The sequence below is a fragment of the Lepisosteus platostomus genome, chromosome 14, assembly GCF_059453375.1.
Source record: "Lepisosteus platostomus isolate fLepPlt1 chromosome 14, fLepPlt1.hap1, whole genome shotgun sequence".
Taxonomy (NCBI): domain Eukaryota; kingdom Metazoa; phylum Chordata; class Actinopteri; order Semionotiformes; family Lepisosteidae; genus Lepisosteus; species Lepisosteus platostomus.
Genome location: NC_142624.1, coordinates 8411585 through 8426005, shown reverse-complemented (window position 1 = coordinate 8426005; position 14421 = coordinate 8411585).

Genomic DNA, 14421 nt, shown 5'->3' with positions numbered 1-14421 from the left:
ATGGGGCAAGGGACCACTGTAATAAAACTAATATACTAACTTTTTATTTTTCCATACACTTCCAGATTATTTAGTTTACAACTGTTTTTTGTGCAACATATGCTAGATACTTCTGCTATATATTTTAAGATTTATAATGCGCAACACAACTTTTTGTGTACTGTTCTGTTTTTTGTATATTCTGTACTGTGGGCAACTTTTGTTTTTAGTGCACTTCTCACTGACTGTACTGACGGTAGTGTTATTTACACTGTGCTGTGTTGACTGTGCTAAGCTGCTGTTGCACTGCAATTTCCCTCATGGGATCCATTAAGTATCTAACTATCATTTAGAGGTAAACCTCTTTTTCTGAAAAAGAACTATTTTAATATCTTCAGGTTTATTTTAGGAAGCTCTGTAAATCTATTTTACTTGCTAAGGACATATTTTATTTATTTTGTTTAGCCTGCCAAATAGGCCTGAGGGGGAAGGATATTCCAATTATCAAAACCAACAGGATGCCCCTTATTTGCCAAACAATCCAGGCAGTGCACAAGCCACGACTTGCTATTCTGAACTCAAAAAAGTGACAAGTACCACAGCCATCTGTTTTAAGCAAGTGAAAGAAGAAATCCACACCCTGGAGCTTCGATGCAGTCTAGGTGCTGTTAATTGATGGCTACATGCACGCTCTTGCTTGCCAGCCTCTGGTCACATTTGGAAGGCCAGGAAATAAAATCACAGCTTGTGTCATGTGGCAGCACTTTTAGTCTTAATTCATGCTTTGCATTTCACTGATTCTAAGGCGTTTTTGCAAGCTTAGGGTGTAGAAGTGAAAATATTTGTGTACCAGACTGAAGAATATCTTTAGCAGAATTGTTTTCAACAGAGTACATAAAATGTTGTTTAATTAATCGTTTATGTTTCTGCTGAGTTACTGAATAATTATTTATGTGATAAGAAATGTATGATTCTGTTATCTTATGTATATTTCATTTTGTATTTTTGCATTCCTCCTTTTTTGTAGCAAGACCTTAAGAGTAATACAAATATTAAAATGATGTTTTGGGGGAAAAAAATGAAACTGATCATTGTTAAAGCTTTGCATGCAAGCATCAGGAAAAGCTCATAACATGCCACGTTTGACACTACTGTAGGTATGAAACAGAAAAACATAAAATACCCACAATCATTCTTTGAAAATAGTTATTTATTTACTTTGTGTTTAAATACGGTACTACCACTTTACAACAAAAAATGCTTCCGGATTGTAACAGTTTGAAATATCTTACCTTGTGACACATTTAATGACACATAGTGCCAGTAAAGGAAATGGAAACCAAACCACTTGGACAGTATACACTCATTCCTTTAAATTGTTATCTCAATAAACGAATGTGTTCTAAATCAACTAACTAGATTCACAAACTAAGATAAGCCCATAAACCCTGTGAACTGAGTTTATTTTGACTATCAAAATAACTTGTAAAGTACTAAGAAAAAGACATAATTACTCCAACCCCTAAAATGACAATTTAAAAGATTATGTAATTTCAGATATTTTGCCTAGCTTTTGAAGAAGAGATGTTTTATCAGGATAAACTGTTCTCTTAGTCTATACTGAGACTCTAAAAGGGGGTGCTGTATTAAAGATGGACTGTAATTTTGTAACAAAAGGATAATGGAATTAATATGGCAATTTGAATTACTTTTATCAGGGAACATCAAGAGCTGGCTGCATAAAATGGACTTCTGAAAGTGCTGCTTGTGTAATAATACTACATATACTGTATACTATGAATATGCTGCAAATCCAAATATAATTGCTAAATGCGTATTGCCTGATGTTGATGCTTGAGTAGAAGAAACAAATTATCAGTGGCACCCACAACATGAAGTGGGGATACTAACATTGTTATATCCTCTTTTTTTCCATCCTTGTTTTGTCTTAGCAACCCTCATTCCTGTAATTAATAAGAGAACCAATATTAGATGATTAGACAAATGCATGGCAAAACAAATCAATATTTTATTTAGCATTCAATGATATTGAGATTTTCAATCACTTTTTGGGAGATCAATCTGGCACAAGGAGATTTTCCAATGCTACATTTTGCAATGTGGATTTGCACTTTAAAGAATATACATGGGAAATATCTGAGATATCGAATTTTAAAAGAGGAAATAAGTTAAAAAAACAATTAATGAAGTTGTTGCCATTGTCAAGGCCTAGATGGGGCCTCTTCAGTCACTGCAGATTCAAGTTTGTCCAGGCATGGAGAAATCCTCCCTTCTCCAGTTAACTGAGAGATTTACTTTTGTTTTGTTCCCTCAGGCATTCCATGGAGTAATCACACTTTCGTTTAAAAGCTGGGAACCTGACCTGAAGTCCCATAGTTATGGCCTGAAGGTAAATTATATGCTTTTCTCAAAAATGAAATGTATTTTTGTGTTCATGGATAAATAAAACCAGCATCAAACACACATGAGCTACAGTATGTTTTCCCTTGATCTTTTCTCTATGAGAATGAGAGTAATGCCATTTGTAAGCTATCTAAAGTGCTATACCACTTCAAAATTAGCTTGTCAAACGTGCAAACTGTAGAAGACTGATGTCAAATGTAATGGCACAGAATATCTGGTTGCTCCTTTCTTTAGTCAACATGCAACCTGGTTATTTCTCCAAATGTTATGGGTCTTCATGTACTGTAGGTTATTCTGGTATTTGTTATTCAAACATAAAAGGAAGAAATATAATATCTTACAAAAACACATCTTACACACTGACAGGGAAAATCAGTGACTTGAGTTTTTGTTTTGCAAAAGATAATTATGTTTTTCCTAGGTGGCATTACCTGTTTCTTGGAATGTGGATTGTCTATATGCAGGAAAGATATTTGCAATTTGCAGTCAAAAGCGACAAAGAAAACATGATTCAATCTCAATTAGTAGGATACCGTGATATATGACACCAATGAAAACTAAACCTTTTTTAGAAAACAGGTTTCTGGTGAAAACAATGCCTTCTAGTGATATGCTCTGATAAAGCACCTTGATAACAGCTACTTGTGCCCACCCTGAAAATGCATCAAATTTCAAATCCTTCCCCCCTTCAGTAGGGAGATGTCTGTAAACTGAGAACTTGTCCTAACTTGAAACGTTTTTACATGTTATAGGGGAGCGGTTAAAGAAGCATGAATGTTGAATACACAAGTCGAAAGGATTCAGATGGAAGAGGGTAATCTGAAAATAAGAAGCTTGCAGCTTATCTTTCCAGCTCTCTCCCTCTCATTTAGAAAGGCTGCCGAACTTTTAGTGAACTTGCCTGGCTCCCAGAACTGTGTGATTTTCTCTCTCCTGCTCTTTTGTAGCTGAGCCAGTTAAGAGCAGTGTCCCACATACTGTGTGATGATAGCCGTACTGCCCCCCCCCACTGCAGCTATCACAAGACAAGATGATGTGCTCCTCTCGGAGGTCCCCTTTACACACACCAGCACAGTTCACATGTACTAATTCCCCCTTTTCCTTCCTTTCCCCCACGTGGAACTAGCTCTTCAATAAAGAGCCTAAGGACACAGTCTTAAGGTCTCGTGTAGAGAGAATTATCATTATTTACCAGCTGTCAGTCTGTGCCTCACAGAGATAAAACAGTGTTATGAAGGACTCAAATTCAGGCTTTGATATTTAGTTTGACTCTTTTTCATGGATTGGCCTTCTTTTGTAAGATTTCCGCTTGAAGCCTATTTAGAATTCTCCTCCTCCTCATTCTTAATGCTTTTCCCCCCTCTTTTTACTCCTTTTCAATACCTTTGAGCATCAGCAGTTCTAAAACTTCAGCAAACCCAAACCTCATGATTGAATAAGCAGCCTAAAACCTGTATACCTGTTTGTTAGTGGAAACTGGAGCAAATCTATTTTAGGCTTATATCACTAAAACACTGTGATGTACTAAAAGAGGCCAGTGGGGCTGTGGTTAGCATTGTTGCCTTCCTATGCTGGGGCTCTGGGTTCAATTCCTGGGGTGCTGTCTGCATGGAGTTTGTATGTTCATTTGGGTGCTCAGGTCTCCTCTGAAGTTCAAAAAGATAGAAGTTTTTAATGGCAGACTAATGGATTCTGGGAAATTTTACCCTGGTGTGGACATGTACATGGCGCCCCATCCAGGGTGTACCCCACCTTGTACCCGTTGCTTGGCTGGATTGGCTCTGGCTCCTCCCAGCCCTGTTTTGAAAGAAGTAGTTAGAAACTGGATGGCTGAATCTTGATAATTTCTGATAAGACACTGTGCTATTTGGTTGTGTCATAATGCTAATACAGTACAAGCCTAAACGCTTTAGGAGAAATCTCTGAAATAGCCTTTGGAGACCATAACAGCACCTAGAGCTTTTAAACCAAGACTGTGTATCTCCATGTCATGAAATCCTGTCCACGCCTTTATTCCATTATACTTTTATTTATCTTGTATTTAAGCTGAGGTATTGTGGGAAACAATTCTGTATAAACAATAGAAACATGTGTTACTTTATATTATAATATGCAGTAGTGTCTTCTTATTTTGTATGTGTATCAGATAAAATCTGCAACAAAATAAACTAAACAATTTTCAAAATGCAAATGGATTAACTTTTGAATGCATGACAAAATGAAAGGTTGTTTTTATGAGGAATATTTTGTTCAATTTGAACAATGGCAGCTATTTCTGTTTTCTTATTGTCACTGACCTCTTTAACTAAAGCCTTAAAACACTTATATTTTTATAAATGAAATATTATCATGATTATTTGTGCATTATTTATACTTACTTAATTGGAGTTTTATCTGAGTGGAACCTAAACACTCTCCCCTATCCCTAGTTAAGGATAAGTTAAATGAACCAGTTGTGCCACCTGCTGTTGAAGACTTTAAATACACAGGGTAATCCAGATTTAATTTAATAAAATCCTGTCAATCAATAAACATTCATTTTAGGGAGTTATGGAGACAGGTAATGAAGAACCAAAGAAAGATCAATATCAGCTTTTGAGTTTAAATTGTGTCATTGGTGCACTTTTTTACCTAAGATACTGTATGAATATTTGATACATCTGAGGCTTTGTAGCAGCTTCTTGATTGATCTTAGTGATTTTTTTTTCTTGATCATCCTCCTTATCTTTAACATCCTGTCGACAAAAGGTGTTAAAATAATGAAGGCATTCTACAGCCCACAGGCCACATGTTTGACTCAGTAAAAAGAGTGACTGTTTTTAACTATAAGAGGCTTTTATCATGCTTTCTCTATTAGGAGCTATATAGGTAGAACAGTGTTACAACTTTTAATCAACCTATCTACTATCACGTATCAACTGTCATGATTCACTTTGACCTTTTCAAAGAGACAGCAGTACCTGCATTGCCTAACTGAACAGTGCAGACTTCACAAACTTCAGAAGCACTATACTGGAACTGCTGATCACTGCATACCAACAAGCTGTTGTACATATACAATAGGTTTACACAGCAGATCCTGCTGCCTACAAGGTGCTCAAATTTCAAGTAGAGATCACGGCTTTGCTAATTTCATTAAAAGTGGTATCTGATATGATCATCCTAAGCCATGTCCAGCTGACAGTACAACACAATGGGTAGCTGTACAGTGCAGAGAAAATGTTTGTGAACCCCCTAGGTTCGTCTGTGGTTTCGTTAAATTAGACCAAAAATGTAATTTGATTTTCATTAAAGTCTTAATAAAAGATTTACATAACGAGATTACATTTATCACACAAAGACATATTTGGATTATTTAATATACAAAATGATCCAACACTAACTCTTGTGTGAATTAAATTTGCACAGAGGTACCTTCTTGAGATGCAGTGACTTCAGCTGCCTAGAATCAACTGTAACTGGTAAACATACTGTATGGAAACTATATTCGCTCTACCAAGAACAAAATATGTTTTGCTTTTGTATGAGATAACATTGCATTAAAATGTGATAATCAAGTTGTGAACAAAATTGCCTATCACATTAATAACTTGCAATATATACAATATGCAATACTGTAATATTGTTCTGTACAAGATAGCCTTGACTTTAACAACAGAAGAATATCGTCACACTCCTGTTTGTACAACATAATTAATCTAACGGAGCATGTGTACTGTCTTTTTTATACAAGTAGACCATTTCAATGGTTAAAATTCAGGCATCACCACAACATTAATTGATACTTGATATTTAAACACGATGTGTTTTCTCAGTTATCTCTGCAGCATTTTCTTTTCAGCACACTAAGACGGTATACAACATGCAGCAGACATTGTTTTAATCTTGCATAGATATAAAATGAAATGCAGGTGTATTTGTTGTGTAGCTACCACACCTTCTGCAAAACTGGTGGCACCCAGACTCAACTGGATGATACTATGACTATATTAGTCTAGATGTAGTGCCTAACAGGTCAACAGAAGATGCTATTGCCACTGCCCTCGATACTGCCCTCTCACACCTGGATAAGAAAGGAACATATGTGAGAATGCTGTTTGTTGATTACAGCTCAGCATTCAATACCATAGTATTATGTATAGTGCCCTCAAAGCTCGTCATCAAGCTCCAGGACCTGGGACTGAACACCTCCCTCTGTAATTGGATCCTGGACTTCTTGACAGAACGTCCGCAGGTGGTGAAGGTGGGCACCAACATATCCTCTACCCTGACTAAACACTGGAGCCCCCCAAGGCTGTGTGCTTAGTCCTGTCCTCTACTCCTTATTTACCCATGACTGTGTCACCATGCATAACTCAAACTCCATCATCAAGTTTGCGGACGATACAACAGTCATTGGCCTGATCACAGATGGTGAGGAGTCTGCATACAGGGAGGAGGTTGAAACCCTGGCAGTATGGTGCCAGGAGAACAACCTCTCTCTGAACATCAGTAAGACTAAGGAGATGATTGTGGACTATAGGAAACATCAGGGTGGAGACCACACACCTATTCACATCAATGGGACTGCAGTGGAGAGGGTCAGCAGCTTTAAGTTCCTGGGAGTTAACATCTTAGAGGATTTAACCTGGACCCACCACACCAACACTGTGGTCAAGACAGCACGTCAGCGCCTGTTCTTTCTCCGCAGGCTAAAGAAGTTCGGCATGCCATCACATATCCAGGCCAACTTCTACAGGTGCACTATTGAGAGCATCCTGACTGGTTGCATCACTGCCTGGTATGGGAGCTGCTCCGCACGGGATCACAAAGTATTGCAGAGGGTGGTGAAGTCAACGCCGCTTATCACCAGCTGTGAGCTACCAAGCATCCAGGAGATCTACTCAGCTAGATGTCTGAAGAAGGCCAGGTCCATTCTCAAGGACCCCAGTCATCCCAGTCACAAACTGTTTTCCCTCCTACCGTCTGGTAAATGGTACCAAAGCATTCAGTCCAAGTCCAACAGACTACGGAACAGCTTCTACCTCCAGGCAATAAGACTGCTAAATAGCCAACCTGTAGCTCCTTAGCAAATCACCTGTAATGGCTACATGGACACACAATTCTCACTATATTCAGCATAACTGCACTACATGTATATATTGCATACACCATGGACACATAACAGCTCTACTCAAATTGAGTTTTATTCAATTTAAAAAATATAACCTCAATTTTGTGATTTTTGTGTTTTTGTGAGCTCGCAGAAAAAGAAATTTCATTGCCAGCAACTACTGCTGCACGCTGTATTGTTGTGCATTTGATAATTAAACTTTGATTTGATTTGATTTGATTTGTCTCTGGCAGTTTTGCCATTCAGTATGCAGTGAGGGTTATTTTGTTGCTATACATCTATCTAATTGCAAAGACTGTTCAGTCTTATGCAGGGCCACAATGAAGCAGAGTCTAACCAGGCAGACAATGTGGATGCACCCTGGATACACCAGTCCAGTAAGGAACACGCAATATGTCTTTTGTACTATAGGGAAAAAAAAGACTACCTGGAAAAAAAACATGCAGCCTCAGGGAGCACAAACACCCCGGTCTCAGAAGAAAGAGAAGAATGAAATATAGAAAAAAAGGGAAGAAAAGCTACGGAGGCTTTTTCACATGTGTGGGAAAATTCCACAGCTGAAATTCTCGTCTTTGTTTTACTGTTCAGTGTGCCTCTGCCTCTGCCTGTTGTTCTTTCAGCTCACACACTGTCACAGGTCCCCCCTATAACCTCTTGTAAAGAATGTTTGAATGAGCCAGAAAGTACTGCATTCTAACAATGCAACTTAGGAAATAATTGCATGTATTGGTGTCTCCACATCGGACTTGAATGAATAGATATGAGCATTGTTACAACACTGGAAAAAAGACATCTTCTTGAAATTGCAAAATCAAGTTTTAAATGCAATAATCAGATCAAAGATTACACCAAGTATTAAGTACTTACAACAATGAGTAGTCATGAAGATACAGAGTCCTACAAATTTGTAAATATCTTTAAACCGTTTAGGACATTTTATTATGACATCTTATACCTTAAGGGTGAACATCTAAGGTAAATTAAGAAGATAAGCACTCCTTATTTATTAATTTAACCCTTTATTATTTAAAGCTAATGCCTGATGAAAAACCTGGATTGCAATTATCAAATGTCGGAGATCATGGCTCTCTGTAGTTGATGTATACTTGTTCTGTGCTTTTAACCACGAGTGCTGGTCAGTATCATGCAGTTGCACTTGCAGAAGAAAGTTGGCTCGAGTAGGGACTCGAGTAGGGACCACAAGAGGGCAACAACATCCCCCTGAGGAGTCGTCTGCTTAGGTAAGGCTGTGGCATTTCATGCAAGAATGAGGCCTTAAGTGAGCAATAATTATCACAATAATTAGCCACAGGTGCAGAGGCAGTCAGGAGGTAAGTAAAGTGTACAGTTACTCAGAAACAGAACAAGAAAAGTCTGTTCCAGACCTTAATATGGGAAGGGCCTTGAGGGTACTGTTAGAGAAGACTGAACAAAGCTATTCCAAAGCAAAGCTGATGGAGCGAGGCCCTAACAGAGATGACGGAGCAACAGGGACCTTGATGAAGTACTACCTGAAAGAAAAGCAGTGAACAGTCACTGAACCAGTCACTGACCTCCTCATAGACTAGGTGGGGAGTGTCAGATTTCTGCATTAGAACCTTTGAAGGGAAACTGGAGCCACGAGGAGAGGAAAGGAGTCACAGGTGCAGAAGGAGAGAGTGCAGGCACCACTGGAGAACACAGCCTTACCACCCCCATCCCCATTTTTATAAAAGGGTTCATCTTATATATGGCACACATCTCTAAGGAGAACAACAAGAGCCAGGAGCCTGGTAATCGACAATATTAACAAAATCAACTCCAAACACAGCTGTTGGATTCCCCCAATAGGCTATTTTGCTCCAGTGGACTACTTCGCTATCCAATGCAATAACCACACTCCCACACTCTTTTCCACTCCCAGGAAACCTCACCTATAGAGACCTCCAATTACTTTGCTATTTTTAGGGTACTGGTCTAATGTACCAAAAGGATCTAAATATTGCTGTGGTGTCTAGTCACTTTCTAGGCTAACACTTCTGCATACTGTCCTCTTTCTCAGGGTCCAACAACTGAAAGAAGGTTTATCTGCATTCTCATTCCCCTTCATCAATGAAGAGTTATAAACTGTATTTTTTCTTAAATGGATAGATGCATTAATATTGTGATTTGGAATGTTAAAGGCCAATGAAAAAAAAACACCATAAGATTTTGAAGAGATTAAAAGCACAAGTGGCATTCTTACAGGCAACTCTACTGAAATCTGAGGATGTACATCATATTTGTAGAGACTGGGCTGGACAGGCCTGGTAGATCTGGATATTCATCTAAAAGGGGCAGTGTTGGTATACCTTCATAAATCTGTGCCTTTTATGCTAGAAAGCAAAACTGTTGATCAAGAGGGTAAATTCATCAACTTTGGAATGGAATTCTAAGTCAGTGACCTTTGTTAATATGTATGGTTATAATTCAGATGACCCAACATTTTTTACAAAGTTAAAGACAAATTGATAAGGTTTGCGAATACTTGCATTATCCTAGGAGATTTCTAATGTAGTAATGAACCTCTGTACTGATGTAACTGGAAAACAATTGACCCAGCCCTCTAAAGCAGCTCTAACATGCATACTGTAATTTATCAAATGCATGGAGAATCCTTCACCCAACAGAAAAAGATTATACGGTACCTTTTATTTTAACAGACACAAGTAATTTTCAAGAACAGATTTCTACTTCTGCATTTGCTCAAGTTATTTTACAACACACTAAATGTAAAATTATTCATCCTAGAATTATTTCTGATCACAGCCCTCTGCTGTTACTGTTTTTGCTACTAGACATATCAACACCATTAGGAAGATGGAAAAATCAATAATTAATTACTTCAAGAACATGATATTAAAAACTGGATGTTTATCCAATTGTATATGGGAATTAAATGAAATTCTGTTCTGACCTAATAATAATAATAATATCCGTAAAATCACTTCAGTGTTGCTTAAAGGGGGAGCTGATCAGAATAGCCAGCTTTCAGAAAAGCAAAGGGAGAAAAATCATCAGAAAAATTAAATGAGCAGGACAGGAATAACCTCACACTTTACAGTTACAATTTTTTAAGTTTTTAAGAGTAAATACAGAATTTGCAGAACCCAACTGCTGACAAGAGGGGATAAAATGTTAGAAAGACACGTTTTAAAAATATGCCATACTATTAGTAGTTTCAAGAAAACAAATGGGTCAATTACTCAAGATCAGAGAGGAAAAAATTCAGCTTTTGTCAATTTTTTTCTGTCTTGCACATTGAATTATATTAAGCCCTCTCCAGCTGACACAGTTCTACAGATGGAAGGAACAGTCTTGAGCCAGCTCTCACCTTATCGGAGGTCTAAGAAGCTATTGCCTCCTTTTCTCATAATAAATCAACTGGACCCAATGTGTACACTTTTTTTTCAGCCTGTACTTATTCTATTCTAATTTTACTTCACACATTTAGTGACATGTGGTCATGTGGTCTACTTCAATATCATTTGGTGTGTCTACAAGTATAATAATAATTGCTTACACTTATATAGTGCTTTTCTGGACACTCCACTCAAAGCGCTTTACAGGTAATGGGGACTCCCCTCCACCACCACCAATGTGCAGCATCCACCTGGATGATGTGACGGCAGCCATAGTGCACCAGAACGCTCACCACACATCAGCTATCAGTGGGGAGGAGAGCAGAGTAATGTAGCCAATTCATAGAGGGGTATTATTAGGAGGCCATGATTGGTAAGGGCCAATGGGAAATTTGGCCAGGACGCCTACTCTTTTCGAGAAACGCCCTGGGATTTTTAACGACCACAGAGAGTCAGGACCTCGGTTTTACATCTCATCCGAAGGACGGCACCCGTTTACAGTATAGTGTCCCCATCACTATGCTGGGGCATTAGGACCCACGTGGACTGCAGGGTGAGCACCCCCTGCTGGCCCCACTAACACCTCTTCCTGCAGCAACCTTAGTTTTTCCCAGGAGGTCACCCATCCAGGTACTGACCAGGCTCACACCTGCTTAGCTTCAGTGGGTTGCCAGTTGTGAGTTGTAGGGTGATATGGCTGCTGGCTGAATGAAACTGGATAACAAGATTTTAGCTAAGATACTGTACTTAGTTAACCAGTTAGATAAATTTCTACCAAAAATTATACATCAGGATCAAACAAGGTTTATGAAAAATAGATATTCTTCAGAGAACACAAGAAAGCTATTTAACTTGATACATCATGACAGTCTTTGTGAAATATCTTCAGCTACTATACTGTATACTGTATGCACAGTGAATGCTGAGAAGGCTTTTGACAGAATTGAATGGAACTATCTTTTTAATGTGTTAATATTGTTTGGTTATGACCCTAATTTCATTAAATGGACTGAAATATTATATCACCAGCCACAAGCATCTATATTGACTAATAGCTGTACTTCTCAGCCTGTACAGAGGCATGATTGTGTCAAACTACTTTTAACCAACCTATCTACTATCACAAATCATTTTCTGTTGAAGTACTGTAGATGTTATTGAAAGTTTTGGTAAGTTTAGAAGGTTAACTGTTGCAAGTCTGAGATTTTATTTCTTTTACTAATGAACTAAAAGCTAGCATATCCAATACAAGATACCACAGAGATAGAGTACTTAGGGTTTTGAATAAAATCTTGCCTATAAGCTTCTGGAGATGCACACATAGGAGATTTATTTTAAAAATCTTCAATAGATGAAGACACTCACCTATCTCTTTGTGTGGCAGAATTAAAGGGGAACTGCAGTCGCAGTTTCATAGACTGGTTATTAAATCTCGATAACAAAACAAATAAATTAATGGCATTGCAAAACTTTACAAATACTGCATCAAACATAACTGTGACTGTAAGTCACAATGTTGTCAGAAACCTCCTGGTCTCGCCATGGGCGAGAGTGAGAGTTCAAGCAAATTGCAACATGAAGCAGCCCTTCCTGCTCACTAGTCACTGTAATGACTAATGTAATGAGATGTATTAGCGAATAAGTACAGGTTGTGCTGCAGACATTTCAATGCAGAATTGTTACAAAGTGATCTGCACGCAAAGATAACATTTTGTCTGCAAAATTGTCACAAATTCGATAGCAATATTTCAAATGGATTAAAAGAGATATTCACAAGCCTGCTTGTTTAGAATGTCATAGGGCTGTTTCACCTCACCGGAAGTTTGGTTGCCTCATTCTGAATTGTAGATTATGGTACTGTGCATACAAGGAAATTTAATCTATTTTGTGAAATGGAGGTTTTACATGTTACTGTGTACATTTTCCTTTCATTGTGGTTTGAAATACACATCATCAATGCTGATTCTTTCTAACCCTGAAATACAAAAATGGCATTGGAGTTCCTCTTTAATCTAGTTGAGATGATGATTCTTCCAAAAGTAAACTCTATATAAAGAATATTGATAAAGATCCATAAGAAATGGTTTGTGAACTTGCATAAAATAATTACACTTTGGAAATTTGGAAAGAAAAATAAGCATGTAGGTGGGTTGTATCTACCCAATTTTTATACTGTAGTTATTACTTAGCCTTTGGCTCAGCCCAGGTAAAGAAATGTTTTAATTCAGCAACAAAAAAGGTCTGAGGCATGACTGAACAGAGTACAAAACTAGAGTTGGGCACTTTGCTAGAAACCTTTGACTATAGCATGTTATGTCCAAAATCACATATTTAAAAACCTATTGGCTCTTCATTCCCAATACTAAAGGCTGAAATAGACTTTTATCCTTTGATGCCTCATTGTCTTTTAAATCAACCATTATTTAGATTGCCAAGATTAACTATACATTCAAAACAAATCAACTGGCCAGTATGAGGTGTTAGTAAACTGTGACATACAGTATGAACAGTTAAAAGTTTATTCCATGCTGAAAGGCAAAGAAAAGAAACCCAACTTTTGGCTGTAGAGGCTACTTCATACATAAGGATGAGAGAACAAAAGAGAGGGTAGTTGAGAGGAGGCGGGGAGCAGGGGAGAAAGTGTATCAACAGTTCTGGGGCAACTGAAAGAGAGGTGTGAAGTCAAAACCTGCAAATGAATAGAGAAAATACTGTAAATGAATAACTTTCTCTTCTCCGAATTCTCCCAAGCATTCTATAACTATGCACAACTTAATAGCTTACTGTCTGAAACTTCTTCTCTTAGTGACTTTTAATAACTTCCTTAATGCAATGTCAGACAGGTATTTTGACAGTTGTGTGTCTTTTGGGACAGCTGATCTCTGCATGGGGTCAGATTATACAATGCCAGTTATCCATTTAGAGCCATACACAATAAACTGTTACAATATACATTTTTAAATAGACTTTATTATACTCCCAAGAAACTAGAAAAGATGAAGTCAGGAATGTGTGCAAAATGTAATTTTCACATAGGATCACTACTGTATTTACAGGGGGACTATCTGGACCACTATCAAAGGTCAAGAAACACTCATACACTTACTGTAAAATATTTCTGTTTTACGTACTCTTATTACTTGTATCCAAGGTGATCTTTCAAAGGTTAGAGTACCAATTCAAGATAAAAAATGCTTTTCTGACCCTACAGTATGTATAATTTCTTTTAAAAATAATCTTGCAAAAATGGATTGTACAGGACCCTCTCACAAAGCATGAATTAAACACATGCTTCGATGTGCTCTATCACAGATTACATTTGAAAAGATATCACATAGTCTACAGGGAAAAAATAATTAATATAAGCATGAATGGGGCCCATTAGAACGTTTTTTGAATGGCACCAGATCTCAATGTTAATTTACAGTAGGAGATTGTTTTTTTTCCTCTCATAATTTATGGTTCTCACCTCTTATCCTTCTTTTGGCGGTGATCATTCTTTCACTGTATTTCCTTTCTGTTTTG